This window comes from Pleurodeles waltl, unplaced genomic scaffold (genome assembly GCF_031143425.1).
Source record: "Pleurodeles waltl isolate 20211129_DDA unplaced genomic scaffold, aPleWal1.hap1.20221129 scaffold_465, whole genome shotgun sequence".
NCBI classification, from domain to species: Eukaryota; Metazoa; Chordata; class Amphibia; order Caudata; family Salamandridae; genus Pleurodeles; species Pleurodeles waltl.
In genome coordinates, this window is record NW_027150173.1 from 52,634 (window position 1) to 71,000 (window position 18,367).

Below are 18,367 nucleotides of genomic sequence, written 5' to 3' on the forward strand. Positions count from 1 at the left end.
GTAATTAGGGAATTTGTTTTTTATTGTGCAAGCTAGGTATTTCTTTTTTTCTAAACTCTAAATAGGCTAGCAATCTAATGCACAGAAATGTGTGGCATGAGTAAGCAAGCTATTTCATCCGACACTTTGGTTCAAGGGAAGATGGAGACTGATGCAGACTGCGGGTTACCTAAAAATCAAGACAGAAACAGTAAATAATGGAAGTCAAAGCTGAAGGCAAGAGAGGTGGAATCCATTTTGAAAGGAAGATAGAAAACAAGTACTGTCTTGTACTGATGGTATGTCAATTAGGTTGATGAAAGATTTTATCAATTAAATAAAACGTCCCCGGAAGCTGACTCCAAGAAAGAAACACACCTAACAAGCTGTCTTCTGAGTCTTTGCCGAAACCCGGGATTGAACCAGGGACCTTTAGATCTTCAGTCTAACGCTCTCCCAACTGAGATATTTCGGCCACTTATTGCGCAGGTCCCTCCGTATTTTTCTTAATCATTGTAGACAAGACATACACCCCGAAATCATTCACTTTGAGGGTACAGCTATGTCTTAAACTTCCGGTATCCTTCTGCAGCTAACTGGGTGCAATTACTCATTTAATTTTTTGGTGCGCAACCTAGGTACTTCTTTTATTCCAAACTCTGAATAGGCACACAAATGTGTGGGATGAGTAAGCAAGCTATATCATCTGACAGCTTGGTTCATGGGAAAATGGAAGATGACGCAGCCTAAGCTTTACATTAAAATCAAGATAGAAACTGGAAATAATGGAAGTCAAAGCTGAAGGCAACAGAGGTGGAAGCCATTTTGAAAGGAAGATAGAACGCAAGTGCTGTGCTCTACTGATGGTATGTTGATCAGGTTATTAAAAGGTTTCATCTATGAACGAAAATGTCTACTGAAGCTGACTCCAAGAGAGAACTACACCTAATTAGCTAGGTGCTCAGTCCTTGCCAAAACCCGGGATAAAACCAGGGACCTTTAGATCTTCAATCTAACGCTCTCCCAACTGAGCTATTTCGGCCACTTATTTCACAGGTCCCTCCGTATTCTTCTTAATCATTGTAGACAAGACATACACCTCGAAATCATTCACTTTGAGGGTACAGCTATGTCTTAAACTTCCGGTATCCTTCTGCAGCTAACTGGGTGCAATTACTCATTTACTTTTTTGGTGCGCAACCTAGGTACTTCTTTTATTCCAAACTCTGAATAGGCACACAAATGTGTGGGATGAGTAAGCAAGCTATATCATCTGACAGCTTGGTTCATGGGAAAATGTAAGATGATGCAGCCTAAGGTTTACATTAAAATCAAGATAGAAACTGGAAATAATGGAAGTCAAAGCTGAAGGCAAGAGAGGTGGAAGCCATTTTGAAAGGAAGATAGAACGCAAGTGCTGTGCTCTACTGATGGTATGTTGAACAGGTTATTAAAAGGTTTCATCTATGAACTAAAATGTCTACTGAAGCTGACTCCAAGAGAGAACTACACCTAATTAGCTAGGTGCTCAGTCCTTGCCAAAACCCGGGATTGAACCAGAGAGCTTTAGATCTTCAGTTTAACGCTCTCCCAAATGAGCTATTTCGGCCAGTTGTCAGAGAATACCTTCCTGATGATTCTTAATCATTGCAGGCAACAAGTGGGCATCTGATCAATCACTAGGAGGGTACATCTATGTGTTAAAGTATGCTGTATCCTTCTGCAGCTAACTGGGCACAATTAGTCAATTTATTTTTTATTGCGCAAGCTAGGTATTTCTTTTTTTCTAAACGCTAAATAGGCTAGCAATCTAATACACAGAAATGTGTGGCATGAGGAAGCAAGCTATATCATCTGACACTTTGGTCCAAGGTTAGATGGAAAATGATGCAGGCTACAGTTTACCCTAAAATCGAGATAGAAACGGCAAATAATGGAAGTCAAAGCTGAAGGCAAGAGAGGTGGAATCCATTTTCAAAGAAAGATAGAAAACACGTACTGTCTTGTACTGATGGTAAGTCAATTAGGTTGATGAAAGGTTTTATTAATTAAATAAAACGTCACCGGAAGCTGACTCCAAAAAAGAAACTTGCCTGACGAACTAGCTGCTCAGTCTTTGACCAAACCAAGGATTTAACCAGGGACCCTTAGATCTAAAGTTTGACGTCCTCGCAACTGAGCTCTTTCAGCCCGTTTTTTCACAGTGCCTTCCTTATTATTGTTAATCATTGTAGACAAGAAATATAAGTCGCAATCATTCACTGTGAGGGTACAGCTATGTGTTACACTTTGCTGTATCCTTCTGTAGCTAACTGGGGGCAATTACTCCTTTACTTTTTTGCTACGCGAGGTAGGTACTTCTTTTTTTCTAAACTCTGAATAGGCTACCACTCTCATAAACAGAAATGTGTGGCATGACCAAGCAAGCTATATCATCTGACAGTTTGGCTCATGGGAAAATGGAAGATGACGCCGGCTAGGGTTTACATTAAAATCAAGATAGAAACGGGAAATAATGGAAGTCAAAGCTGAAGGCAAGAGAGGTGGAAGCCATTTTGAAAGGAAGATAGAAAATAAGTTCTCTTTTGTACCGATGGCATGTCGATCAGGTTGATGCAAGTTTTTATCAATGAAATAAAATGTCACTTGAGAGTGACTCCAAGAAAGAAACATGCCTAACAAGCTGAGTGCTTGGTCTTTGGCACAACCCAGGATTGAACCAAGGACCTTTTTTATCTTTAGTCTAACATTATCCTAACTGAGATATTTTAGCCAGGTGTCATGAAAAGCTTTCCGTATCATTTTTAATCATTGTAGACAAGACACAGAAGTCTAAATCATTCACTGTGAGGGTACAGCTATGTCTTAAACTTTGTTGTATCCTTCTCCAGTTAACTGGGTGTAATTAGGGAATTTGTTTTTTATTCTGCAAGCTAGGTATTTCTTTTTTTCTAAACTCTAAATAGGCTAGCAATCTAATGCACAGAAATGTGTGGCATGAGTAAGCAAGCTATTTCATCCGACACTTTGGTTCAAGGGAAGATGGAGACTGATGCAGACTGCGGGTTACCTAAAAATCAAGATAGAAACAGTAAATAATGGAAGTCAAAGCTGAAGGCAAGAGAGGTGGAATCCATTTTGAAAGGAAGATAGAAAACAAGTACTGTCTTGTACTGATGGTATGTCAATTAGGTTGATGAAAGGTTTTATCAATTAAATAAAACGTCACCTGAAGCTGAATCCAAGAAAGAAACACGCCTAAAAAGCTGTCTTCTGAGTCTTTGCCGAAACCCGGGATTGAACCAGGGACCTTTAGATCTTCAGTCTAACGCTCTCCCAACTGAGCTATTTCGGCCAGTTATTTCACAGCTCCCTCCGTTTTCTTCTTAATCATTGTAGACAAGACATACACCCCGAAATCATTCACTTTGAGGGTACAGCTATGTCTTAAACTTCCGGTATCCTTCTGCAGCTAACTGGGTGCATTTACTCATTTACTTTTTTGGTGCGCAACCTAGGTACTTCTTTTATTCCAAACTCTGAATAGGCACACAAATGTGTGGGATGAGTAAGCAAGCTATATCATCTGACAGCTTGGTTCATGGGAAAATAGAAGATGATGCAGCCTAAGCTTTACATTAAAATCAAGATACAAACTGGAAATAATGGAAGTCAAAGCTGAAGGCAACAGAGGTGGAAGCCATTTTGAAAGGAAGATAGAACGCAAGTGCTGTGCTCTACTGATGGTATGTCGATCAGGTTATTGAAAGGTTTCATCTATGAACTAAAATGTCTACTGAAGCTGACTCCAAGAGAGAACTACACCTAATTAGCTAGGTGCTCAGTCCTTGCCGAAACCCGGGATTGAACCAGGGACCTTTAGATCTTCAGTCTAACGCACTCCCAACTGAGCTATTTCGGCCCGTTGTCAGAGAATACCTTCCTGATGATTCTTAATCATTGTAGGCAACAAGTGGGCATCTGATCAATCACTAGGAGGGTACATCTATGTGTTAAAGTATGCTGTATCCTTCTGCAGCTAACTGGGCACAATTAGTCAATTTATTTTTTATTGCGCAAGCTAGGTATTTCTTTTTTTCTAAACGCTAAATAGGCTAGCAATCTAATACACAGAAATGTGTGGCATGAGGAAGCAAGCTATATCATCTGACACTTTGGTCCAAGGTTAGATGGAAAATGATGCAGGCTACAGTTTACCCTAAAATCGAGATAGAAACAGCAAATAATCGAAGTCAAAGCTGAAGGCAAGAGAGGTGGAAACCATTTTCAAAGGAAGATAGAAAACACGTACTGTCTTGTACTGATGGTATGTCAATTAGGTTGATGAAAGGTTTTATCAATTAAATAAAACGTCACCAGAAGCTGAATCCAAGAAAGAAACACGCCTAACAAGCTGCCTTCTGAGTCTTTGTTGAAACCCGGGATTGAACCAGGGACCTTTAGATCTTCAGTCTAACACTCTCCCAACTGAGCTATTTCGGCCAGTTATTTCACAGGTCCCTCCGTTTTCTTCTTAATCATTGTAGACAAGACATACACCTCGAAATCATTCACTTTGAGGGTACAGCTGTGTCTTAAACTTCCGGTATCCTTCTGCAGCTAACTGGGTGCATTTACTCATTTACTTTTTTGGTGCGCAACCTAGGTACTTCTTTTATTCCAAACTCTGAATAGGCACACAAATGTGTGGGATGAGTAAGCAAGCTATATCATCTGACAGCTTGGTTCATGGGAAAATAGAAGATGATGCAGCCTAAGCTTTACATTAAAATCAAGATAGAAACTGGAAATAATGGAAGTCAAAGCTGAAGGCAAGAGAGGTGGAAGCCATTTTGAAAGGAAGATAGAACGCAAGTGCTGTGCTCTACTGATGGTATGTCGATCAGGTTATTGAAAGGTTTCATCTATGAACTAAAATGTCTACTGAAGCTGACTCCAAGAGAGAACTACACCTAATTAGCTAGGTGCTCACTCCTTGCCAAAACCCGGGATTGAACCAGGGACCTTTAGATCTTCAGTCTAACGCTCTCCCAACTGAGCTATTTCGGCCAGTTGTCAAAGAATACCTTCCTGATGATTCTTAATCATTGTAGGCAACAAGTGGGCATCTGATCAATCACTAGGAGGGTACATCTATGTGTTAAAGTATGCTGTATCCTTCTGCAGCTAACTGGGCACAATTAGTCAATTTATTTTTTATTGCGCAAGCTAGGTATTTCTTTTTTTCTAAACGCTAAATAGGCTAGCAATCTAATACACAGAAATGTGCGGCATGAGGAAGCAAGCTATATCATCTGACACTTTGGTCCAAGGTTAGATGGAAAATGATGCAGGCTACAGTTTACCCTAAAATCGAGATAGAAACGGCAAATAATGGAAGTCAAAGCTGAAGGCAAGAGAGGTGGAATCCATTTTCAAAGGAAGATAGAAAACACGTACTGTCTTGTACTGATGGTATGTCAATTAGGTTGATGAAAGGTTTTATTAATTAAATAAAACGTCACCGGAAGCTGACTCCAAAAAAGAAACTTGCCTGACGAACTAGCTGCTCAGTCTTTGACCAAACCAAGGATTTAACCAGGGACCCTTAGATCTAAAGTTTGACGTCCTCGCAACTGAGCTCTTTCAGCCCGTTTTTTCACAGTGCCTTCCTTATTATTGTTAATCATTGTAGACAAGAAATATAAGTCGCAATCATTCACTGTGAGGGTACAGCTATGTGTTACACTTTGCTGTATCCTTCTGTAGCTAACTGGGGGCAATTACTCCTTTACTTTTTTGCTACGCGAGCTAGGTACTTCTTTTTTTCTAAACTCTGAATAGGCTACCACTCTCATAAACAGAAATGTGTGGCATGACTAAGCAAGCTATATCATCTGACAGTTTGGCTCATGGGAAAATGGAAGATGACGCCGGCTACGGTTTACATTAAAATCAAGATAGAAACGGGAAATAATGGAAGTCAAAGCTGAAGGCAAGAGAGGTGGAAGCCATTTTGAAAGGAAGATAGAAAATAATTGCTCTTTTGTACCGATGGCATGTCGATCAGGTTGATGCAAGTTTTTATCAATGAAATAAAATGTCACTTGAGAGTGACTCCAAGAAAGAAACATGCCTAACAAGCTGAGTGCTTGGTCTTTGGCACAACCCAGGATTGAACCAAGGACCTTTTTTATCTTTAGTCTAACATTCTCCCAACTGAGATATTTAAACCAGGTGTCATGAAAAGCTTTCCGTATCATTTTTAATCATTGTAGACAAGACACAGAAGTCTAAATCATTCACTGTGAGGGTACAGCTATGTCTTAAACTTTGCTGTATCCTTCTCCAGTTAACTGGGTGTAATTAGGGAATTCGTTTTTTATTGTGCAAGCTAGGTATTTCTTTTTTTCTAAACTCTAAATAGGCTAGCAATCTAATGCACAGAAATGTGTGGCATGAGTAAGCAAGCTATTTCATCCGACACTTTGGTTCAAGGGAAGATGGAGACTGATGCAGACTGCGGGTTACCTAAAAATCAAGATAGAAACAGTAAATAATGGAAGTCAAAGCTGAAGGCAAGAGAGGTGGAATCCATTTTGAAAGGAAGATAGAAAACAAGTACTGTCTTGTACTGATGGTATGTCAATTAGGTTGATGAAAGGTTTTATCAATTAAATAAAACATCACCAGAAGCTGAATCCAAGAAAGAAACACACCTAACAAGCTGTCTTCTGAGTTTTGCCGAAACCCAGGATTGAACCAGGGACCTTTAGATCTTCAGTCTAACCTCTCCCAACTGAGCTATTTCGGCCAGTTATTTCACAGGTCCCTCTGTATTCTTCTTAATCATTGTAGACAAGACATACACCTCGAAATCATTCACTTTGAGGGTACAGCTATGTCTTAAACTTCCGGTATCCTTCTGCAGCTAACTGGGTGAAATTACTCATTTACTTTTTTGGTGCGCAACCTAGGTACTTTTTTTTTATTCCAAACTCTGAATAGGCACACAAATGTGTGGGATGAGTAAGCAAGCTATATCATCTGACAGCTTGGTTCATGGGAAAATGGAAGATGATGCAGCCTAAGCTTTACATTAAAATCAAGATAGAAACTGGAAATAATGGAAGTCAAAGCTGAAGGCAAGAGAGGTGGAAGCCATTTTGAAAGGAAGATAGAACGCAAGTGCTGTGCTCTACTGATGGTATGTCGATCAGGTTATTAAAAGGTTTCATCTATGAACTAAAATGTCTACTGAAGCTGACTCCAAGAGAGAACTACACCTAATTAGCTAGGTGCTCAGTCCTTGCCGAAACCCGCGATTGAACCAGGGACCTTTAGATCTTCAGTCTAACGCTCTCCCAACTGAGCTATTTCGGCCAGTTGTCAGAGAATACCTTCCTGATGATTCTTAATCATTGTAGGCAACAAGTGGGCATCTGATCAATCACTAGGAGGGTACATCTATGTGTTAAAGTATGCTGTATCCTTCTGCAGCTAACTGGGCACAATTAGTCAATTTATTTTTTATTGCGCAAGCTAGGTATTTCTTTTTTTCTAAACGCTAAATAGGCTAGCAATCTAATACACAGAAATGTGTGGCATGAGGAAGCAAGCTATATCATCTGACACTTTGGTCCAAGGTTAGATGGAAAATGATGCAGGCTACAGTTTACCCTAAAATCGAGATAGAAACGGCAAATAATCGAAGTCAAAGCTGAAGGCAAGAGAGGTGGAATCCATTTTGAAAGGAAGTTAGAAAACAAGTACTGTCTTGTACTGATGGTATGTCAATTAGGTTGATGAAAGGTTTTATCAATTAAATAAAACGTCACCGGAAGCTGAATCCAAGAAAGAAACACGCCTAACAAGCTGTCTTCTGAGTCTTTGCCGAAACCCGGGATTGAACCAGGGACCTTTAGATCTTCAGTCTAACGCTCTCCCAACTGAGCTATTTCGGCCACTTATTGCGCAGGTCCCTCCGTATTTTTCTTAATCATTGTAGACAAGACATACACCCCGAAATCATTCACTTTGAGGGTACAGCTATGTCTTAAACTTCCGGTATCCTTCTGCAGCTAACTGGGTGCAATTACTCATTTACTTTTTTGGTGCGCAACCTAGGTACTTCTTTTATTCCAAACTCTGAATAGGCACACAAATGTGTGGGATGAGTAAGCAAGCTATATCATCTGACAGCTTGGTTCATGGGAAAATGGAAGATGATGCAGCCTAAGCTTTAAATTAAAATCAAGATAGAAACTGGAAATAATGGAAGTCAAAGCTGAAGGCAACAGAGGTGGAAGCCATTTTGAAAGGAAGATAGAACGCAAGTGCTGTGCTCTACTGATGGTATGTTGATCAGGTTATTAAAAGGTTTCATCTATGAACTAAAATGTCTACTGAAGCTGACTCCAAGAGAGAACTACACCTAATTAGCTAGGTGCTCAGTCCTTGCCAAAACCCGGGATTGAACCAGGGACCTTTAGATCTTCAATCTAACGCTCTCCCAACTGAGCTATTTCGGCCACTTATTTCACAGGTCCCTCCGTATTCTTCTTAATCATTGTAGACAAGACATACACCTCGAAATCATTCACTTTGAGGGTACAGCTATGTCTTAAACTTCCGGTATCCTTCTGCAGCTAACTGGGTGCAATTACTCCTTTACTTTTTTGGTGCGCAACCTAGGTACTTCTTTTATTCCAAACTCTGAATAGGCACACAAATGTGTGGGATGAGTAAGCAAGCTATATCATCTGACAGCTTGGTTCATGGGAAAATGTAAGATGATGCAGCCTAAGGTTTACATTAAAATCAAGATAGAAACTGGAAATAATGGAAGTCAAAGCTGAAGGCAAGAGAGGTGGAAGCCATTTTGAAAGGAAGATAGAACGCAAGTGCTGTGCTCTACTGATGGTATGTCGAACAGGTTATTAAAAGGTTTCATCTATGAACTAAAATGTCTACTGAAGCTGACTCCAAGAGAGAACTACACCTAATTAGCTAGGTGCTCAGTCCTTGCCAAAACCCGGGATTGAACCAGAGAGCTTTAGATCTTCAGTTTAACGCTCTCCCAAATGAGCTATTTCGGCCAGTTGTCAGAGAATACCTTCCTGATGATTCTTAATCATTGCAGGCAACAAGTGGGCATCTGATCAATCACTAGGAGGGTACATCTATGTGTTAAAGTATGCTGTATCCTTCTGCAGCTAACTGGGCACAATTAGTCAATTTATTTTTTATTGCGCAAGCTAGGTATTTCTTTTTTTCTAAACGCTAAATAGGCTAGCAATCTAATACACAGAAATGTGTGGCATGAGGAAGCAAGCTATATCATCTGACACTTTGGTCCAAGGTTAGATGGAAAATGATGCAGGCTACAGTTTACCCTAAAATCGAGATAGAAACGGCAAATAATGGAAGTCAAAGCTGAAGGCAAGAGAGGTGGAATCCATTTTCAAAGAAAGATAGAAAACACGTACTGTCTTGTACTGATGGTATGTCAATTAGGTTGATGAAAGGTTTTATTAATTAAATAAAACGTCACCGGAAGCTGACTCCAAAAAAGAAACTTGCCTGACGAACTAGCTGCTCAGTCTTTGACCAAACCAAGGATTTAACCAGGAACCCTTAGATCTAAAGTTTGACGTCCTCGCAACTGAGCTCTTTCAGCCCGTTTTTTCACAGTGCCTTCTTTATTATTGTTAATCATTGTAGACAAGAAATATAAGTCGCAATCATTCACTGTGAGGGTACAGCTATGTGTTACACTTTGCTGTATCCTTCTGTAGCTAACTGGGGGCAATTACTCCTTTACTTTTTTGCTACGCGAGGTAGGTACTTCTTTTTTTCTAAACTCTGAATAGGCTACCACTCTCATAAACAGAAATGTGTAGCATGACCAAGCAAGCTATATCATCTGACAGTTTGGCTCATGGGAAAATGGAAGATGACGCCGGCTACGGTTTACATTAAAATCAAGATAGAAACGGGAAATAATGGAAGTCAAAGCTGAAGGCAAGAGAGGTGGAAGCCATTTTGAAAGGAAGATAGAAAATAAGTTCTCTTTTGTACCGATGGCATGTCGATCAGGTTGATGCAAGTTTTTATCAATGAAATAAAATGTCACTTGAGAGTGACTCCAAGAAAGAAACATGCCTAACAAGCTGACTGCTTGGTCTTTGGCACAACCCAGGATTGAACCAAGGACCTTTTTTATCTTTAGTCTAACATTATCCTAACTGAGATATTTTAGCCAGGTGTCATGAAAAGCTTTCCGTATCATTTTTAATCATTGTAGACAAGACACAGAAGTCTAAATCATTCACTGTGAGGGTACAGCTATGTCTTAAACTTTGTTGTATCCTTCTCCAGTTAACTGGGTGTAATTAGGGAATTTGTTTTTTATTCTGCAAGCTAGGTATTTCTTTTTTTCTAAACTCTAAATAGGCTAGCAATCTAATGCACAGAAATGTGTGGCATGAGTAAGCAAGCTATTTCATCCGACACTTTGGTTCAAGGGAAGATGGAGACTGATGCAGACTGCGGGTTACCTAAAAATCAAGATAGAAACAGTAAATAATGGAAGTCAAAGCTGAAGGCAAGAGAGGTGGAATCCATTTTGAAAGGAAGATAGAAAACAAGTACTGTCTTGTACTGATGGTATGTCAATTAGGTTGATGAAAGGTTTTATCAATTAAATAAAACATCACCAGAAGCTGAATCCAAGAAAGAAACACACCTAACAAGCTGTCTTCTGAGTTTTGCCGAAACCCAGGATTGAACCAGGGACCTTTAGATCTTCAGTCTAACCTCTCCCAACTGAGCTATTTCGGCCAGTTATTTCACAGGTCCCTCTGTATTCTTCTTAATCATTGTAGACAAGACATACACCTCGAAATCATTCACTTTGAGGGTACAGCTATGTCTTAAACTTCCGGTATCCTTCTGCAGCTAACTGGGTGAAATTACTCATTTACTTTTTTGGTGCGCAACCTAGGTACTTTTTTTTTATTCCAAACTCTGAATAGGCACACAAATGTGTGGGATGAGTAAGCAAGCTATATCATCTGACAGCTTGGTTCATGGGAAAATGGAAGATGATGCAGCCTAAGCTTTACATTAAAATCAAGATAGAAACTGGAAATAATGGAAGTCAAAGCTGAAGGCAAGAGAGGTGGAAGCCATTTTGAAAGGAAGATAGAACGCAAGTGCTGTGCTCTACTGATGGTATGTCGATCAGGTTATTAAAAGGTTTCATCTATGAACTAAAATGTCTACTGAAGCTGACTCCAAGAGAGAACTACACCTAATTAGCTAGGTGCTCAGTCCTTGCCGAAACCCGCGATTGAACCAGGGACCTTTAGATCTTCAGTCTAACGCTCTCCCAACTGAGCTATTTCGGCCAGTTGTCAGAGAATACCTTCCTGATGATTCTTAATCATTGTAGGCAACAAGTGGGCATCTGATCAATCACTAGGAGGGTACATCTATGTGTTAAAGTATGCTGTATCCTTCTGCAGCTAACTGGGCACAATTAGTCAATTTATTTTTTATTGCGCAAGCTAGGTATTTCTTTTTTTCTAAACGCTAAATAGGCTAGCAATCTAATACACAGAAATGTGTGGCATGAGGAAGCAAGCTATATCATCTGACACTTTGGTCCAAGGTTAGATGGAAAATGATGCAGGCTACAGTTTACCCTAAAATCGAGATAGAAACGGCAAATAATCGAAGTCAAAGCTGAAGGCAAGAGAGGTGGAATCCATTTTGAAAGGAAGTTAGAAAACAAGTACTGTCTTGTACTGATGGTATGTCAATTAGGTTGATGAAAGGTTTTATCAATTAAATAAAACGTCACCGGAAGCTGAATCCAAGAAAGAAACACGCCTAACAAGCTGTCTTCTGAGTCTTTGCCGAAACCCGGGATTGAACCAGGGACCTTTAGATCTTCAGTCTAACGCTCTCCCAACTGAGCTATTTCGGCCACTTATTGCGCAGGTCCCTCCGTATTTTTCTTAATCATTGTAGACAAGACATACACCCCGAAATCATTCACTTTGAGGGTACAGCTATGTCTTAAACTTCCGGTATCCTTCTGCAGCTAACTGGGTGCAATTACTCATTTACTTTTTTGGTGCGCAACCTAGGTACTTCTTTTATTCCAAACTCTGAATAGGCACACAAATGTGTGGGATGAGTAAGCAAGCTATATCATCTGACAGCTTGGTTCATGGGAAAATGGAAGATGATGCAGCCTAAGCTTTAAATTAAAATCAAGATAGAAACTGGAAATAATGGAAGTCAAAGCTGAAGGCAACAGAGGTGGAAGCCATTTTGAAAGGAAGATAGAACGCAAGTGCTGTGCTCTACTGATGGTATGTTGATCAGGTTATTAAAAGGTTTCATCTATGAACTAAAATGTCTACTGAAGCTGACTCCAAGAGAGAACTACACCTAATTAGCTAGGTGCTCAGTCCTTGCCAAAACCCGGGATTGAACCAGGGACCTTTAGATCTTCAATCTAACGCTCTCCCAACTGAGCTATTTCGGCCACTTATTTCACAGGTCCCTCCGTATTCTTCTTAATCATTGTAGACAAGACATACACCTCGAAATCATTCACTTTGAGGGTACAGCTATGTCTTAAACTTCCGGTATCCTTCTGCAGCTAACTGGGTGCAATTACTCCTTTACTTTTTTGGTGCGCAACCTAGGTACTTCTTTTATTCCAAACTCTGAATAGGCACACAAATGTGTGGGATGAGTAAGCAAGCTATATCATCTGACAGCTTGGTTCATGGGAAAATGTAAGATGATGCAGCCTAAGGTTTACATTAAAATCAAGATAGAAACTGGAAATAATGGAAGTCAAAGCTGAAGGCAAGAGAGGTGGAAGCCATTTTGAAAGGAAGATAGAACGCAAGTGCTGTGCTCTACTGATGGTATGTCGAACAGGTTATTAAAAGGTTTCATCTATGAACTAAAATGTCTACTGAAGCTGACTCCAAGAGAGAACTACACCTAATTAGCTAGGTGCTCAGTCCTTGCCAAAACCCGGGATTGAACCAGAGAGCTTTAGATCTTCAGTTTAACGCTCTCCCAAATGAGCTATTTCGGCCAGTTGTCAGAGAATACCTTCCTGATGATTCTTAATCATTGCAGGCAACAAGTGGGCATCTGATCAATCACTAGGAGGGTACATCTATGTGTTAAAGTATGCTGTATCCTTCTGCAGCTAACTGGGCACAATTAGTCAATTTATTTTTTATTGCGCAAGCTAGGTATTTCTTTTTTTCTAAACGCTAAATAGGCTAGCAATCTAATACACAGAAATGTGTGGCATGAGGAAGCAAGCTATATCATCTGACACTTTGGTCCAAGGTTAGATGGAAAATGATGCAGGCTACAGTTTACCCTAAAATCGAGATAGAAACGGCAAATAATGGAAGTCAAAGCTGAAGGCAAGAGAGGTGGAATCCATTTTCAAAGAAAGATAGAAAACACGTACTGTCTTGTACTGATGGTATGTCAATTAGGTTGATGAAAGGTTTTATTAATTAAATAAAACGTCACCGGAAGCTGACTCCAAAAAAGAAACTTGCCTGACGAACTAGCTGCTCAGTCTTTGACCAAACCAAGGATTTAACCAGGAACCCTTAGATCTAAAGTTTGACGTCCTCGCAACTGAGCTCTTTCAGCCCGTTTTTTCACAGTGCCTTCTTTATTATTGTTAATCATTGTAGACAAGAAATATAAGTCGCAATCATTCACTGTGAGGGTACAGCTATGTGTTACACTTTGCTGTATCCTTCTGTAGCTAACTGGGGGCAATTACTCCTTTACTTTTTTGCTACGCGAGGTAGGTACTTCTTTTTTTCTAAACTCTGAATAGGCTACCACTCTCATAAACAGAAATGTGTAGCATGACCAAGCAAGCTATATCATCTGACAGTTTGGCTCATGGGAAAATGGAAGATGACGCCGGCTACGGTTTACATTAAAATCAAGATAGAAACGGGAAATAATGGAAGTCAAAGCTGAAGGCAAGAGAGGTGGAAGCCATTTTGAAAGGAAGATAGAAAATAAGTTCTCTTTTGTACCGATGGCATGTCGATCAGGTTGATGCAAGTTTTTATCAATGAAATAAAATGTCACTTGAGAGTGACTCCAAGAAAGAAACATGCCTAACAAGCTGACTGCTTGGTCTTTGGCACAACCCAGGATTGAACCAAGGACCTTTTTTATCTTTAGTCTAACATTATCCTAACTGAGATATTTTAGCCAGGTGTCATGAAAAGCTTTCCGTATCATTTTTAATCATTGTAGACAAGACACAGAAGTCTAAATCATTCACTGTGAGGGTACAGCTATGTCTTAAACTTTGTTGTATCCTTCTCCAGTTAACTGGGTGTAATTAGGGAATTTGTTTTTTATTCTGCAAGCTAGGTATTTCTTTTTTTCTAAACTCTAAATAGGCTAGCAATCTAATGCACAGAAATGTGTGGCATGAGTAAGCAAGCTATTTCATCCGACACTTTGGTTCAAGGGAAGATGGAGACTGATGCAGACTGCGGGTTACCTAAAAATCAAGATAGAAACAGTAAATAATGGAAGTCAAAGCTGAAGGCAAGAGAGGTGGAATCCATTTTGAAAGGAAGATAGAAAACAAGTACTGTCTTGTACTGATGGTATGTCAATTAGGTTGATGAAAGGTTTTATCAATTAAATAAAACGTCACCAGAAGCTGAATCCAAGAAAGAAACACGCCTAAAAAGCTGTCTTCTGAGTCTTTGCCGAAACCCGGGATTGAACCAGGGACCTTTAGATCTTCAGTCTAACGCTCTCCCAACTGAGCTATTTCGGCCAGTTATTTCACAGCTCCCTCCGTTTTCTTCTTAATCATTGTAGACAAGACATACACCTCCAAATCATTCACTTTGATGGTACAGCTATGTCTTAAACTTCCGGTATCCTTCTGCAGCTAACTGGGTGCATTTACTCATTTACTTTTTTGGTGCGCAACCTAGGTACTTCTTTTATTCCAAACTCTGAATAGGCACACAAATGTGTGGGATGAGTAAGCAAGCTATATCATCTGACAGCTTGGTTCATGGGAAAATAGAAGATGATGCAGCCTAAGCTTTACATTAAAATCAAGATACAAACTGGAAATAATGGAAGTCAAAGCTGAAGGCAACAGAGGTGGAAGCCATTTTGAAAGGAAGATAGAACGCAAGTGCTGTGCTCTACTGATGGTATGTCGATCAGGTTATTGAAAGGTTTCATCTATGAACTAAAATGTCTACTGAAGCTGACTCCAAGAGAGAACTACACCTAATTAGCTAGGTGCTCAGTCCTTGCCGAAACCCGGGATTGAACCAGGGACCTTTAGATCTTCAGTCTAACGCTCTCCCAACTGAGCTATTTCGGCCAGTTGTCAGAGAATACCTTCCTGATGATTCTTAATCATTGTAGGCAACAAGTGGGCATCTGATCAATCACTAGGAGGGTACATCTATGTGTTAAAGTATGCTGTATCCTTCTGCAGCTAACTGGGCACAATTAGTCAATTTATTTTTTATTGCGCAAGCTAGGTATTTCTTTTTTTCTAAACGCTAAATAGGCTAGCAATCTAATACACAGAAATGTGTGGCATGAGGAAGCAAGCTATATCATCTGACACTTTGGTCCAAGGTTAGATGGAAAATGATGCAGGCTACAGTTTACCCTAAAATCGAGATAGAAACGGCAAATAATCGAAGTCAAAGCTGAAGGCAAGAGAGGTGGAAACCATTTTCAAAGGAAGATAGAAAACACGTACTGTCTTGTACTGATGGTATGTCAATTAGGTTGATGAAAGGTTTTATCAATTAAATAAAACGTCACCAGAAGCTGAATCCAAGAAAGAAACACGCCTAACAAGCTGTCTTCTGAGTCTTTGCCGAAACCCGGGATTGAACCAGGGACCTTTAGATCTTCAGTCTAACGCTCTCCCAACTGAGCTATTTCGGCCACTTATTTCACATGTCCCTCCGTATTCTTCTTAATCATTGTAGACAAGACATACACCTCGAAATCATTCACTTTGAGGGTACAGCTATGTCTTAAACTTCCGGTATCCTTCTGCAGCTAACTGGGTGCAATTACTCATTTACTTTTTTGGTGCGCAACCTAGGTACTTCTTTTATTCCAAACTCTGAATAGGCACACAAATGTGTGGGATGAGTAAGCAAGCTATATCATCTGACAGCTTGGTTCATGGGAAAATGGAAGATGATGCAGCCTAAGGTTTACATTAAAATCAAGATAGAAACTGGAAATAATGGAAGTCAAAGCTGAAGGCAAGAGAGGTGGAAGCCATTTTGAAAGGAAGATAGAACGCAAGTGCTGTGCTCTACTGATGGTATGTCGAACAGGTTATTAAAAGGTTTCATCTATGAACTAAAATGTCTACTGAAGCTGACTCCAAGAGAGAACTACACCTAATTAGCTAGGTGCTCAGTCCTTGCCAAAACCCGGGATTGAACCAGAGAGCTTTAGATCTTCAGTTTAACGCTCTCCCAAATGAGCTATTTCGGCCAGTTGTCAGAGAATACCTTCCTGATGATTCTTAATCATTGCAGGCAACAAGTGGGCATCTGATCAATCACTAGGAGGGTACATCTATGTGTTAAAGTATGCTGTATCCTTCTGCAGCTAACTGGGCACAATTAGTCAATTTATTTTTTATTGCGCAAGCTAGGTATTTCTTTTTTTCTAAACGCTAAATAGGCTAGCAATCTAATACACAGAAATGTGTGGCATGAGGAAGCAAGCTATATCATCTGACACTTTGGTCCAAGGTTAGATGGAAAATGATGCAGGCTACAGTTTACCCTAAAATCGAGATAGAAACGGCAAATAATGGAAGTCAAAGCTGAAGGCAAGAGAGGTGGAATCCATTTTCAAAGGAAGATAGAAAACACGTACTGTCTTGTACTGATGGTATGTCAATTAGGTTGATGAAAGGTTTTATTAATTAAATAAAACGTCACCGGAAGCTGACTCCAAAAAAGAAACTTGCATGACGAACTAGCTGCTCAGTCTTTGACCAAACCAAGGATTTAACCAGGGACCCTTAGATCTAAAGTTTGACGTCCTCGCAACTGAGCTCTTTCAGCCCGTTTTTTCACAGTGCCTTCCTTATTATTGTTAATCATTGTAGACAAGAAATATAAGTCGCAATCATTCACTGTGAGGGTACAGCTATGTGTTACACTTTGCTGTATCCTTCTGTAGCTAACTGGGGGCAATTACTCCTTTACTTTTTTGCTACGCGAGCTAGGTACTTCTTTTTTTCTAAACTCTGAATAGGCTACCACTCTCATAAACAGAAATGTGTGGCATGACTAAGCAAGCTATATCATCTGACAGTTTGGCTCATGGGAAAATGGAAGATGACGCCGCCTACGGTTTACATCAAAATCAAGATACAAACGGGAAATAATGGAAGTCAAAGCTGAAGGCAAGAGAGGTGGAAGCCATTTTGAAAGGAAGATAGAAAATAAGTGCTCTTTTGTACCGATGGCATGTCGATCAGGTTGATGCAAGTTTTTATCAATGAAATAAAATGTCACTTGAGAGTGACTCCAAGAAAGAAACATGCCTAACAAGCTGAGTGCTTGGTCTTTGGCACAACCCAGGATTGAACCAAGGACCTTTTTTATCTTTAGTCTAACATTCTCGCAACTGAGATATTTTAGCCAGGTGTCATGAAAACCTTTCAGTATCATTTTTAATCATTGTAGACAAGACACAGAAGTCTAAATCATTCACTGTGAGGGTTCAGCTATGTCTTAAACTTTGCTGTATCCTTCTCCAGTTAACTGGGTGTAATTAGGGAATTCGTTTTTTATTGTGCAAGCTAGGTATTTCTTTTTTTCTAAACTCTAAATAGGCTAGCAATCTAATGCACAGAAATGTGTGGCATGAGTAAGCAAGCTATTTCATCCGACACTTTGGTTCAAGGGAAGATGGAGACTGATGCAGACTGCGGGTTACCTAAAAATCAAGATAGAAACAGTAAATAATGGAAGTCAAAGCTGAAGGCAAGAGAGGTGGAATCCATTTTGAAAGGAAGATAGAAAACAAGTACTGTCTTGTACTGATGGTATGTCAATTAGGTTGATGAAAGGTTTTATCAATTAAATAAAACATCACCAGAAGCCAAGAAAGAAACACACCTATCAAGCTGTCTTCTGAGTTTTGCCGAAACCCGGGATTGAACCAGGGACATTTAGATCCTCAGTCTAACGCTCTCCCAACTGAGCTATTTCGGCCAGTTATTTCACAGGTCCCTCTGTATTCTTCTTAATCATTGTAGACAAGACATACACCTCGA

The 18,367-nt window shown here is 39.9% G+C and overlaps 10 non-coding genes across 10 annotated transcripts; all 10 read right to left on the reverse strand.

Annotated features, from left to right (window-relative positions):
- Positions 1-3,261: 3,261 nt before the first annotated feature.
- Positions 3,262-3,334, reverse strand: TRNAF-GAA (transfer RNA phenylalanine (anticodon GAA)). Its single transcript has one exon. It is a non-coding gene; the product is annotated as a tRNA-Phe (tRNA).
- A 1,642-nt stretch (positions 3,335-4,976) lies between these two features.
- On the reverse strand, positions 4,977-5,049 carry TRNAF-GAA (transfer RNA phenylalanine (anticodon GAA)). Its single transcript has one exon. It is a non-coding gene; the product is annotated as a tRNA-Phe (tRNA).
- A 2,821-nt stretch (positions 5,050-7,870) lies between these two features.
- Positions 7,871-7,943, reverse strand: TRNAF-GAA (transfer RNA phenylalanine (anticodon GAA)). The gene has a single exon. It is a non-coding gene; the product is annotated as a tRNA-Phe (tRNA).
- A 494-nt stretch (positions 7,944-8,437) lies between these two features.
- On the reverse strand, positions 8,438-8,510 carry TRNAF-GAA (transfer RNA phenylalanine (anticodon GAA)). The gene has a single exon. It is a non-coding gene; the product is annotated as a tRNA-Phe (tRNA).
- Positions 8,511-11,898: 3,388 nt separating this feature from the next.
- Positions 11,899-11,971, reverse strand: TRNAF-GAA (transfer RNA phenylalanine (anticodon GAA)). The gene has a single exon. It is a non-coding gene; the product is annotated as a tRNA-Phe (tRNA).
- Positions 11,972-12,465: 494 nt separating this feature from the next.
- TRNAF-GAA (transfer RNA phenylalanine (anticodon GAA)) lies at positions 12,466-12,538 on the reverse strand. Its single transcript has one exon. It is a non-coding gene; the product is annotated as a tRNA-Phe (tRNA).
- Positions 12,539-14,778: 2,240 nt separating this feature from the next.
- TRNAF-GAA (transfer RNA phenylalanine (anticodon GAA)) lies at positions 14,779-14,851 on the reverse strand. The gene has a single exon. It is a non-coding gene; the product is annotated as a tRNA-Phe (tRNA).
- A 494-nt stretch (positions 14,852-15,345) lies between these two features.
- On the reverse strand, positions 15,346-15,418 carry TRNAF-GAA (transfer RNA phenylalanine (anticodon GAA)). Its single transcript has one exon. It is a non-coding gene; the product is annotated as a tRNA-Phe (tRNA).
- Positions 15,419-15,926: 508 nt separating this feature from the next.
- On the reverse strand, positions 15,927-15,999 carry TRNAF-GAA (transfer RNA phenylalanine (anticodon GAA)). The gene has a single exon. It is a non-coding gene; the product is annotated as a tRNA-Phe (tRNA).
- A 2,233-nt stretch (positions 16,000-18,232) lies between these two features.
- Positions 18,233-18,305, reverse strand: TRNAL-GAG (transfer RNA leucine (anticodon GAG)). Its single transcript has one exon. It is a non-coding gene; the product is annotated as a tRNA-Leu (tRNA).
- Between the last annotated feature and the right edge of the window lie 62 nt (positions 18,306-18,367).